The 12,293-nt window shown below is 40.8% G+C and overlaps 1 protein-coding gene and 1 long non-coding RNA gene across 3 annotated transcripts in view; one reads left to right on the plus strand and one right to left on the minus strand.

Annotated features, from left to right (window-relative positions):
* Positions 1 to 12,293, plus strand: part of SYNPO2 (synaptopodin 2) — a 77,217-nt gene that overhangs the window by 37,649 nt on the left and 27,275 nt on the right. The gene's annotated exons all lie outside the window — the stretch shown is intronic.
* Positions 1 to 12,293, minus strand: part of LOC113954551 — a 91,264-nt gene that overhangs the window by 28,686 nt on the left and 50,285 nt on the right. Inside the window, exons 7-9 of the long non-coding RNA XR_003530264.1 lie at positions 9,834 to 10,155; positions 7,944 to 7,986; positions 5,975 to 6,084 (exon numbers count right to left, since the gene is read on the minus strand). This is a non-coding gene — a long non-coding RNA (uncharacterized LOC113954551). The remainder of the gene's footprint in view (positions 1 to 5,974; positions 6,085 to 7,943; positions 7,987 to 9,833; positions 10,156 to 12,293) is intronic.

Here is a 12,293-nt window from a genome sequence, read left to right on the forward strand (position 1 = left end):
ACATCAGGGTAGCAGTTTTTTCAGTTCTCAGGCAGACATTCCTCTTGGGAATACACAGAAAGGAAAGGGCAGGTGGAACAGAAATCCTCTTGGTCCAGCTTTTGAAGATGTTGACAACTTGCTCTTACTAAAGCCAGTAACAGAACAAGCCAATTCTGCCAGTGTGCCTGAATTGGAGACTGTAAGGATAGGAACTGTAATTCTTCAGAGCACTAAGTCTAGGAGCATTAAACAGAGCTCAGCACCTTTGTGTCAGACTTGCTCAGACATGACTGTACAAAGGTAACAATTGGACTATTGACATGAGATCCAGAAATCTGGCTTAACTTCCACAGTTACTGTCAGAGTAAAACAGCGTTTCCTCAATGTTCTGACTACTGCTATCTATTTTTCATGCCAAAAAAGTTCTTCTTCCAGCACTGTAATATTCCCCTGGCAGCATATTTAACATGAATTTGAAAGTGCTGATATTTTCAAATTAAGACATACAAGTGAGTAGTGATAGTAAAATCCAAACGAGGAGATGAGAATATGATTTTAGCCTGCCTTGAGAGAGATTCACTCTGCCTTCAGTTCCAGGTCAAGTCTTATGCTCCACTTGTAAGATACTTAATTTTTACTCTGGTTGGCCCCACACTGGAATTCTGATACACAACCTTACAGAGTATTTTATTTAAGAGCTGAAAGGAGCTCATGAATACTAATCTCCATGTCAATGGGTTGCCTACACAAGAAAGGAGTGAGGGGGTGATAGAGTGATCTTTGCTACAGAGACACTTATTCCTATATATTTTATAATTATCTTTGGGGAAAGACATTTCAGATTAATCCACTGAAAAAGAAGGAAGAGTTTTATGTGATGGTTTGCATCAATTCAACTATGACCATTTTAAAGCCTGATAAAACTAAAATTAGGTAAATTCTGGATATAATCTGGAAAAAAATGGAGGCTGATGATTACAGGCTTTAATTGTTTGATTAAAAGCACAGGTTAAAAAACCTGCTCAGTGTTGTTATTAGGTGAGTGGCAAAGCCCACAGAGGGAATGCTTTTGTCTCTTAATTCCCTGGAGATTTTGGAAACATCTCTCAAGAGTCTCAAGTCACCATTTCCCCCAACATTAGGGCCTCCAGGACAAGCACAGAAACCTTGTTTCCTCTTCTGGGAGGAGAAGTAGACCACGGATCTCCCTCGGCAGGCTTGGATATCCTTGGTGTACACCCACCCTCTGAGCCATCATTGCTCCTTTCCTGGAGCTTTGCTTGAGCCACCAGGGAGAGGTGGGGCTGATGAACATCCAAATTCCCTGATGAGTCACAAAACAGGAGCTGTCCAGGACAGCAGCCAGGCGACACTGGAAGGCCTCTACATGAACCTACGTGTTGGCTCTCACAAAATGTTCACCCGGTTTGGCAGAGCTTTCCCTTCTGAACACCAAGATGGGCTGGCCTGAGATCGCCCTCAGTTTTAAAAGGTTGTTTCAAAACATCACACCCTAAGCATGAGGGATGCTAAGAGAATTTGCCAGGTGAAATCCTGGTAAGTACAGCTACCAGCTCTCACAGAGGACCATTTTCTTTAGTCTGATAAACAGTATTTTTATTTAATTGAACAGTCCAGCTGAAGATGACTGCAAGCAATCAGAGCTGGAACTCAGTCCCTGTATTGAGCCTGTAGCTGGATTTGGACCACTCTTTGATTCATGCTTCTCCAGTGACTTGGAATTCTGTGCTTTCCTTTGAAGATTATTAGACATTGGGCACTTTCCTTGTGCATAACACAATAACTGTTTAATGCATATTATCTAGATGTTGCATTTACCAAATGCTCACGTTACTTGGTTTCTTTGAACAATCTGTCCCGTTTGTGCTAGTGCAGTCCCCAAAGCCCCCCTACCCTGTAATCTGAGACCTGGCCCCGTTGTGCTGAGCATTGCACACACAGGAACTCTCACAATAAACATAGTGCCACTGCTTTCTCCACCGGGAGTGAGGCAAAGCTTCCAGTTACCTCTTCATGATCCTGCTGGTGTTGACTGAACTGCTGCCTCAGCAGTGAGGCAAGTAGCAAGAAATACATCACTGGGCACACATTTCAGGATAACCTTGACATCATTGCCAGTGATAGCTCCAGCCCTCGCTGAAACAGAAGCCTGCAAGACGGCATTTGCTCCTTCTTGCTGCCTTTGCTATTCCTTGTGGGTGGGAGATCATATGCCATGCCTGTGTATTTGCAAGCTCATGACATAATGTTAAGGGATTGTCATAAACAATACCATTTCGGGGAATGGACTGAGGAGGCTGAACATTTCAACTGTCACTGGAGTAGTTTTGCTTTAAGGATTAAATGTGTTGTCTCAAATCCAGATTTGTAATGAGAACCCTCCTGCCTTTCCCTCTCTGCCTGCTCCTCGTGGCCCCTACTTCAGGAGAATTTGGGCAGATGACCAATGGAGTGAAAATGAGACAGGGGAGTCACACAGGACAGAGTAATTGATACAGGATATGAAGGTAGGAATGAGTGGATTTGACAAAGTAGCTACACTAGCAGCTGAGTGGCTCCTTTGCCTGCTAGTAGGATGGATTTGTAGCCTGTATGTCAGTAATTAAGAAGTCAGTCATCCCCCCCACTCCCACCACCCCAAAAAACCCTCACACCCCTTATGTCCCTCCCCAAATGTTGCTTAATCTGAAAGGCAGGTCACAAGCCAAAGTTTCAAATTACACAAACATACTTTGGACTAAACTGAGGAAAGTACAAAGACCTCCAACAAACTCTTTTTTTCTACTTTTCCCTCTTCTCACATCCATCTGCTGCTTTCTACCAGCAGCCACAAGTCCAGGCTAGAAATGTTGCTCTCGTTGTGACAGTGTGCACATACCCCATCATTCTCTTAGCACCACCATAAGATATGTATTTCAGATGGCAGTTCTTGCTTTTTACCTTTCATTTACCTGTCCTTTGATTGCAATTTTGGTATGAGAAATGTGCCACTTTTTCTACTGGAAACACCTAGTGCATGGTCTTAGGACCATACTAAAAGTGCAAGCATAGAGCAGTTCCACTGCTGTATCAGTGACAAGAGCTCAGCCCAAGATTAGGCAGTGGATATTCTTGTCACAAGAACTGTCTATTGTAGCACTTCACATGTTGCCTTCAACTGTTCAGTAGCAGATAATACAGACATTTTAATTCTCTATTTAGTCTCCCTTAACCTTATCATCACAGAAATTCTATTCTCCAGGCCATAAGCTATACTGTAGTTAAAGACTTTTGATGCTACTGAAGCACTCAGTGGAGATGCATCACTTTCTTAATCTCAAAGAAGTGTTGACAATTCAATTATCTCTCTGCACAGGGGGGCAGTGGGAAAGAAAAAATGAAGTGTAGCTACAGTGTTCATGGAGAGATCAAAGTTGGTTAGAATTTGAAAATAAGCCAGGAAGCACAGAGCCAGGGCAAGAGGGCAAGAAGGAAAGGGGAATGGCAATGGAGCAGACAATGCACAGCCACCCTACTGAAAGGCAATGGCATCATTCCTCTCCTTGCCACACGTTCCCTAATTCACTGGTAAAAAAGTCAATCAGCACACCATTTTAGTTCTGACACATCAACAAGTACGTGGCATTACACCCCAAAAAAAGGACAATCCAGACCCAGGCTATGCACTGGCTGTGCAGTACAAAATGAACAACAGACTCTTAAGTGCTGCACACCCGAGCTCACTATTGGGAAATCTGCTGCTCCGCCAGCATACCAGATCAATATTTCAGAGGTCATTATCTCATCCCTTCTTCAGCTGCTGACTTTGGATTGCTGCCAGAAAAAGGCAACCACTAGAAAGATGATACACCAGTACATTAGGCAAGGCTTTGGGGAATTTGAGCAGGCTTTTCTTTTCAACAAGACCACGCTGCTCTCTGGTTCCAAACGGCACAAGCGCTCCGTCAATATATAAATGGTCAAACAGGTTCTCCAGCCCTCCCACACCAGCATGTACAAGACAAACTGTATTTGTCAAATAGACTGTGAAGAGAACTGAACCTTTATATAAATACTCCTCACATTGTGGGAAGAAGGAGACAACAGCCTCCGAGCTGAAGCAGAATAAAGAAGTGTGATTTCACATGTACAGTGTAATGGAAGGACTAACCGGAGACAGAGTTGAACAACAAGCAAACCAATAACCAGATGGTACCATCTCCACTCTGCAAGAATGTCCCATGAGCTTTTACATGAGCAAACCATGATTGAAGTCCTGCTTTAGTTTTGAGTTGGTAAGCAAAGCCAGAACCTTTGCAATTGGACCAGTGGATTTTAAAGTTAAAAAGTACCTTTGCTTTATATGGCTTAGCATACTGTATCTCGTATTTGGTCATGAACTACTATAATATTATACCACTGTTCAACTTCTCTAATGATGGTCTTTGTGGTAATGGCAGCACTCCCATCTACTCAGGCAGTAATATTCTATCTCCCCTTCTGCAAAGACTTTTTGAACATATTTGCTCTTTTCTCCTTTGATTTCTGTTATACTTTCTCATAACCCATTTAGAAATATTAGTTTTACAGACAGACATGAAAGCCATCTCTACAACAGTGGATGTCTCTAGGAGCTTTCCCTCAAGACCAGAGGGAGAAAAGAGTGTGCTGAACTACCCAATTCCCAATATCATTATCCTGCTACTTGGGAAGAATTTGGTGACAGGAAATCTTGTGTGCTTACCTTGAAGCCAAAGATACTTAATTATTCAAAGCTTCCTCTCAGGGAAAAGCATTTGGGAGATAGCTTAGAAGCATCTTTGTTTAACCCAGTTAATTAACAGACATTTATATGGTCTCACTAGTCTTACTGTGTAAATCCTACACAAACTCCCTGAAGAAGGGGACACAGAGACTTTAAGGTAAACCACAGAAAACTGTATTTTGCAATACTCGTACCATCTGTATTTATACTATCTCTATTTATAGTAGCCAAAGTCACAACACTTGAGCTTTAGCATCTGACATGCTCTGGGGCAAGGCTCCTTGTTGCATTCCCATCCATTCGGAGGAGCTGGGAGGGCTTGGATCTCACACTCCTGGTGAATTTGCCCTGTCTGAAGGTTTTAAATTATGGCTTTTATGCTGACTGATTCTGAAGGAAAGTAGCTTATCTGTTGGAGAAATTCAGTATAGACAGGATGGCAACCGGAATCAGCGTGACGGAAAGCCACCTCCAGGAGGCACAGATGCAAATAGCTTGAACCACATCATGCAGCAGCCTGGTGCTCAAGTGTAGGCATGCTAATGAAAAGAGACTAGAATTTGGTATACCAGCACTAAAGAGGCCCTTTGTAAGGGCAAAATGCACACTGCCATCGTGGAACCTGTATACAGAATACATACAGACAGGTAATTCATCCCACTCCAACTCCAGTCAGTGACACTGTTATCTCAGTAGTATTTCACCCATCATGCTTAAAATTCATTCCTTAAACTTGAGCCCTGTCCTGCCAAAAATGCCATCAGCTTAGACTGGTATTTCCAATGAATATATGTGGATGCAAAGCCCAGACAGGAGTTCTAAGCAAGAACATTTCATAGAATCATAGAATCAGCCAGGTTGGAAGGGACCTCTGAGACCATCAAGTCCAATCCTTGATCCATTACTACTGTGGTTACTAGTCATATGGTTTTGGAAACCTCTCAAGGAATTCCTAAACTATGCTACTATTACTCAGTAAAATCTGCAAGTGGCTCAAATTCCCTTTCAGGAGATCTGATAACTGTCTGCTCATCTCTTTCTGTTTACTGACAACTACTTTCTTTTCATATACTTTCTCTTTATATACATATGAAAAAAAGAGAAAATTAAGAACACAAAGGTCTTTCAGTTTTCCACATATATGGCCACATAGCCTGAGAAGCAATTGCAGCTTCCCTTGTTTTGTTACCCTGACATATGGACCAGGAAAACTAAATACTTTCTGACCTTTGATTTTCCCAGCTGTCTGTCTGAAGCTTGTCCTGGTCTCCAATATCCATGTGTCACCAACCCCCTGTGAAGACTTTTGCTTTCTTGCTGAAGACAGCATTGTTATTCTGGAGTTGGAACAGGAGATGCATGTTAACCATGTAATAGAAGGATATCTGCTGTATAGATAGATTTAATGCAAAATAAACTGTTGTAAACCTTCAAGAAGCCTACATTTATCAACCAGTAAAACAACTGGATAAGTTTTATTATGGTTTTGAGAGGGTGTTTTGCCTTTTAGCTTCAGATTCCCTCATTATTTTAAGCAGACAGCCTACAGGTTGGTGTCATTACTTAGCTTCCAAACCATGATGCAGGTCAAAACATCTTAAATACAGTTATTCCAGCAAAGGCCTTGATTCCTTGTACAAAATGGGATCTGTAGGCTGATAAGAGGCCTTATCTTTGTTTCCAGAGGTGTTGATTTAAAGCTGAAAACTCACTGTTTGTTTGCAGATAGAGTTGACAAACCACAGACATTTAAAACTAGAAATACAGTTTTAAATAGTGGCAGGTTTAGAGATGGCAGGCAAAGATTGGATCCACATGAGTCCACAAAAAGGCTTGTGCCACTGACTGTATTTTTTAAGAGATGGCTACATGGCCAGAGAACAGAGAATTCACATCTGAATTTCTGGATGATTTTATAATATCTATTTGAAGTCCATACGAAGGAAAAAGAGATCACTTTTTTTCTTAAGACTCGGTATTTATCCAGCCCTCACTGTAATTTGTGATGGCAAAGCTTGGGGATGAGGAAGACAGTGTTAAGATGGGAATAAATGTGGATGTTCTCTTGCAAACCTGAGTTAAAAAACCCCCTACAAATCCCACGCACAAAACAAAGGGATGTGAGTTTGTCACTTTATCAATCACCACTTTAGATTTAGCAAGAGCAGTGTTTATCAGGCTGAAGTCTCTGAGCTACTTAACGGACCTACAGAGATCCCTAAAGAACCCCATCACATTATGAGCTCAGCTTAAATTACTGTACAGACCTTTTTAGCTAAAACCCAAAAGGTTTAACTAACTGAAGGTTACTTTTTTGTCTAAAGGTCTTCTGCACCATGCATAAACCTTGCAAAACAAGGCCCAAGAGCCCCATTTATCAACTATGGCTAAATTCAGTTCATTTGTAACTTCATTTTTAATTCCATAATTTCATAAAAGTAAAACTACTATACACTAACAATTGTGCTGCTTAGTGCTTCTGCTTCTTGCTCATAACAAAGCACTGCACATTACTGTACATTGTTCATTTTATCAGAGTGACAGATAACTTTTAATATATTTAAATACACTTACCAGCCACTTACTTTGCTGTAGGGTTTATAACAGAAGAGATGAAGTGCCTTTTTTTTTTTTAAGCTTTTAGGTTTTGAGGTTTTCAAAATCCATTTAACTTAGATTTTTACCTTAATTATACTTTACTGTTAAAGTTAAGATACCTGACTGCATTCTAAAAAACAGATTTAGAAACATCAGAACTGTATCCAGGGTGTCAAATGTTAGAATTGTAAGTTGTTTCTTTCAGGGAAAATATTACTTGTGAAAAGAGTGCATCAAGCACTTGTTGCTTTCATACTGGTGTGAACAAGAAAGGAAGAGGCAGTGTCTCCCCACTCCCACTTTCCTGCATAATGATACCTGTTATCTCTGCCTCTTTCCCATTTTATATCTCTGACAATACAACAGAAGAGTTATAAATAAGAAACCAGACACCCTGTTCTGTGCTCACACCTGTATTTTTTCCAACAGTAAAAGAATCAATATTTCTGGAAAACTTAACACACCCTTCCCCGTTATAACAGTAATTTCATTGACAATATACTTTTCCACCCAGAAACAGTTCTCAAAACAAATAGGCCAAACTGGCACTTGTGGAACACTGTGCTGGCACCAAGTGAGAAATTTTAACTGTGCTTACCACTGAATTGCATATTTCCACCTCAAACAAGTATAAGGACCACCTGTGGAAAGAAAAGGGAAAAAAAGCCTTTAGAAACCTCCTCATATTAAAAAAACATTAGGGCTGACTCAGTTGCCTGTCACACAATCCCTGAAGAGAGATACTAAAATCTTAATGTTACGTGCACAAAGTCATGTAAAGTGGCAGGTAGATAGTAAATGTTTAGAGAGTACAAAAATAATACAAAATTTCCATAAAATTGGAAGGTTTAGACTGATTAGTTTTTTCCCTAGACTCAAAACAGGTCACCACTATTGTGGGAAAAAATTTAAAAGACCTCAACACAGTACATATTTATACAGTGCTACTCTATTAGTTAATGATGAGACTGGAGTGACTATACAGAAAAGGGCTCTGATTAAGGTTAATAATGATTTTATTTAAAAAGGGCTATTAAATATATATTTCTTAATATAAATGTAATATCAATTTCTTAACTGAGCAGTTTGCTACTGTAGTAAAAATGACTGCTTTAAGAGCTGGCTAGTTGTTGGGTCTGAGAAGGTGACATCAAATTGGAAAGCATTATTCAACAGGGGAGTAACAGCTGTCAGGGGACATACCCTTGTAAGCACTTTGTTATTGAAGTTTAGTCAACAGTTTAAAAGAAAACACAAAGTCACTGCTAGTAAAGCTTGCAGTTGACCCAACTGAAGTAGTAAACAACAATGAAGATGGACAACTGATCTACTACACAAGTCCCTTTTGCCTGGTAAGCCGTGCTATTTTGGGCAACATGTTTCATCACAACAAAGCACAAGGCCACCCAAAACTAACACTGAGGACACCCACATAAATAAGGTTCACTGAAACCAGCTTCAAGCCCTGAGGGCCAACAGCAGTGCAGATGAGGCTTCAGGAATCAGATAGGATATTCAACCGAATAGGCTCTTCCAGAAACTGTCTGTATGAGCAAGTGGCCTGAAATGGCAGGGAAGTGTACTTCCACTACATCCAGTGGCAATATTTTCTGTTCTGTTGTTTAAAAGCTACCAGCAAACTGAAAAAGGATCGCTAAATAGTTTTGAGAATAACCCATGGTTTGGAAAGCTTGCTCTGAATTGAGAATCAAGCTGTGCAAATATATATATATTTTAAGGCCACAGCAGTCTTACTTAAATAGATAAAGGTCTTAAAATGATTGCATTTATGCTCAGATTGCTCATTTTCTGAGATTGGTTGCTCAGTCAGGCTACATGTGAAGCACAGCACTTAGACACACATCCCAGACACAGGTATATACCCCTAGGTCCAGAATAAACTCCAGAATAAAATTAAGATATACATCATCCTTCCTAAAAGTCACTGGTAAAAACAAGATGATGAAATATTCTAATAATTCTTCATTGAGCAATTAGAGAACCAGGACTGCAGAGTGTCCTCAAGTCCATCTCCCTGGCTTTAAACTTCAACTCATTGACCTTGTTACCAGGTTCAACATATCTCAGTTCTCTGCTCTGCTTATTATAGGGCTCAGACACACACCCAAGATCATTAGCCGGTAAACTGAGCCCCAGTTGCTGTCTGTGCATCCACTTGCAGCCACAACAAGTGACAGGTGCATCTACTCCAGCTTTTCAGCTTCATCAGGACTACATATTTTGAAGCAAATTTCCCTGCTATCCTGATTGACCATATGCCATTTCTTAGGATGGAAGTTTGGGGTTTGTACAAAGTAAACCACTTTCAGATTAAATCGAAGGAGATCTAATATTCCTTTCACTGGTTAAGACACTGATTGGAATTGCCATGTGCTGCAGGCACCCATGGCTGCTCCAGCCCCAGCAGCATTCCACAGCTACCACCAATCCACAGTAGTGACTATCCCACACTTTCCCCCCCACATACCTGTGCCTCTGGGACGTGATCTCTCACCATGGCATCACAGCACCCACTCCTTGCTCACTCACAGTTTCAGCCCAAGTCTTTACAGACCCTCCTGAAGAGCCTCTGCACAGCCCCCAGTCCCTGCTGCTTGTGAACTGGTGCCAGGAGGTCCTGGATTCTCTGTAGTGCTCTGATGACAGCAAACATCCTGGCTGAGTTCCTCACAAAAGGAACTTTCTCCTAAGATTAACATTTCTGTGGATTTGAGGAATTGCTCAGCACTTGACATTTTAATCAGGAAAGGGCACTTCTGACAGTGGGAAATTCCAGATGCAGCGGTTATCTGGGAATAAAAAGAAATTACATACTTCAGGTAAATCAGATAATGACGAGTCCTGACAGAGGGGGAGCAGGAAAGCAACACAGGCAGCACCAGGGGACAGCGGGGTGAAGCTCTTCGATGTGCCCCAGGAGCAGCTGTACCTTGACAGGTTCAGCGCTAACAGTACAGGCTCAGTTTTGCTGTGTTATACTGGAATTGCAGGCATTGAAAAACTAAGAAAATCTTTATAAACATATTTTTCTAGTAGTGAGATCCAATTCACAAATTTTACAGTGTAAAACCACTTTTTCTTTGTAAAGAAAACTCCAACTCAAAGCAGACAGGAGAAACGAGTGCCTGAGAAAGCCAGGGCTGCACTATAAGGCAAGAGCAATCACTCATTTTGGAAAAATCTTTTCTGCTTTACAACCAAATGTGCCTTGTTTTAAGCTCCTAAGAACTGGATAAAAGTTTCTTACTGTCCCCTTTATGACCAAGTTGTCTTTCTGCTAACAAAGGCAGCTTTTGTTTCCCAGTGGGGTCCTCAAAGGCTTTCTGCCTTTCTTCCTCTGAGAGAAAACTGTCCACTGAATGCATATTTTACCAGGAAGATCCTGGAGTTGTTCTTGGGATTTTTATTTTGTTTTTTAATTTTTGCCAGAAATCTGAAAAGTTTTGGTTTACATGTGTAAATTATTTGCTCATTTGTGTGGGTTTCCAGTAAAGACAAACAAACAAAGCCAGAAACAATGACAACTTGCCTGGCAAGGCAGTCTATTAATTGTTGAGTAAACTGGCAGTATGCTGAGGCTAAAATAACACAAATGATGATGGGATATTCTACCCTAGCAGCACCCTGCTATAATTTATCACACAATCTGCCCCTGCCCATTTTTTGGGCACTGCTATCTCCTCCCTTTTAATCCCCCAACAGAAACACCAAAAAAAAAAAAAAGGATAATACAAAATGGACTGAGAGGTCCTTTCAACAACTTTAAAAGGAAATTCAATGCCCTTGTCTATTTTTTTTTGAATGCTACCAAGGAGTCTGCTTAAAAAATCATGTAACTGAGCTGCCCAGAAATTCATGTAGAGCTACTAACATTGTTGTTTGTACTTTTGGTTTTTGACATACATCACTGCAGTTATGGAATAGGTAGCAGTTTCTCTCCTGAAACAGCTGTAATGGTAATCTATGACAGAACTGACCCCAAATTCTCAAACACTTAATAAAGAAACAGAAACAAGTTTTCTTCTCACAGTCCAGGTATCACATTATGCTATTTCACATGTTGCCATAATGGCTGTTTACAAGTCACTCAAAATTCCTCATGGCATCTACATTAAATATTTACATTCAGGCCTAGGATGTCTTGTAAAATTTTCATAGCATACCCTCCTATTTAAAAAAAAACCCAGCATACCCTCCTACTCAAAAAAACCCTGCACTTCAACCCAAATTCTAGCTCATATATGAAGCAAAACATTCTAAACACTGTCCAAACTGTCATTTCTCCCCAAAGCACAAGGAAGTTTATGCTCTTGTCTAAGGGGAGCTAAACAGAGCAGCATACCACTCCATATTTGTAAATGTTAACTCTGCAAGGTAGGGACTGGCTTCTGTATGCACCAGGCTTCTGGTCCTTCCCTGCTCCAAGAGCCATAATATGACATATGGGTATGTGTAAATTGAAGCAACAAAGATATATGTGGTGGTCCTGCCACAGAAAAACGTGCACTCTCACTCTTCATGCCACATATCATCCTGACTCCGAGAATCTTTTCAATGTTGCTTCCAGAAATGGGTCTTAGGTACCAGCCCGGTGGCTTAATAATGCATTTGGGATAGTTCCAGGAGTCTGTGGGGCAGCTGCACCCTCAAATTTGGTGTATATCAGAAGTAGCTTCCCTAGAGTCAGTGGGGACTGTCTCTGCTGCTGTGAGTGTAGTATGAAGAGTATAGAACTATGTTACTTCTTTAAAAATGTTCAAGAAAATGATGTGAGAATTAATAAGGATAACACACGTAATCAGCAGCTGAATATCATATAAGGCCAAAGTACTCATACCAACAGGTAGAAGACTGAGATCAAAGAACCCAAGGACAGCCCTTTTTTGTGTGTGTCACTCTAAAATAGACTCCTGCAAGCATCCTGGTT

Source organism: Corapipo altera, unplaced genomic scaffold (assembly GCF_003945725.1).
Source record: "Corapipo altera isolate COAL_440 unplaced genomic scaffold, ASM394572v1 255, whole genome shotgun sequence".
Taxonomy (NCBI): domain Eukaryota; kingdom Metazoa; phylum Chordata; class Aves; order Passeriformes; family Pipridae; genus Corapipo; species Corapipo altera.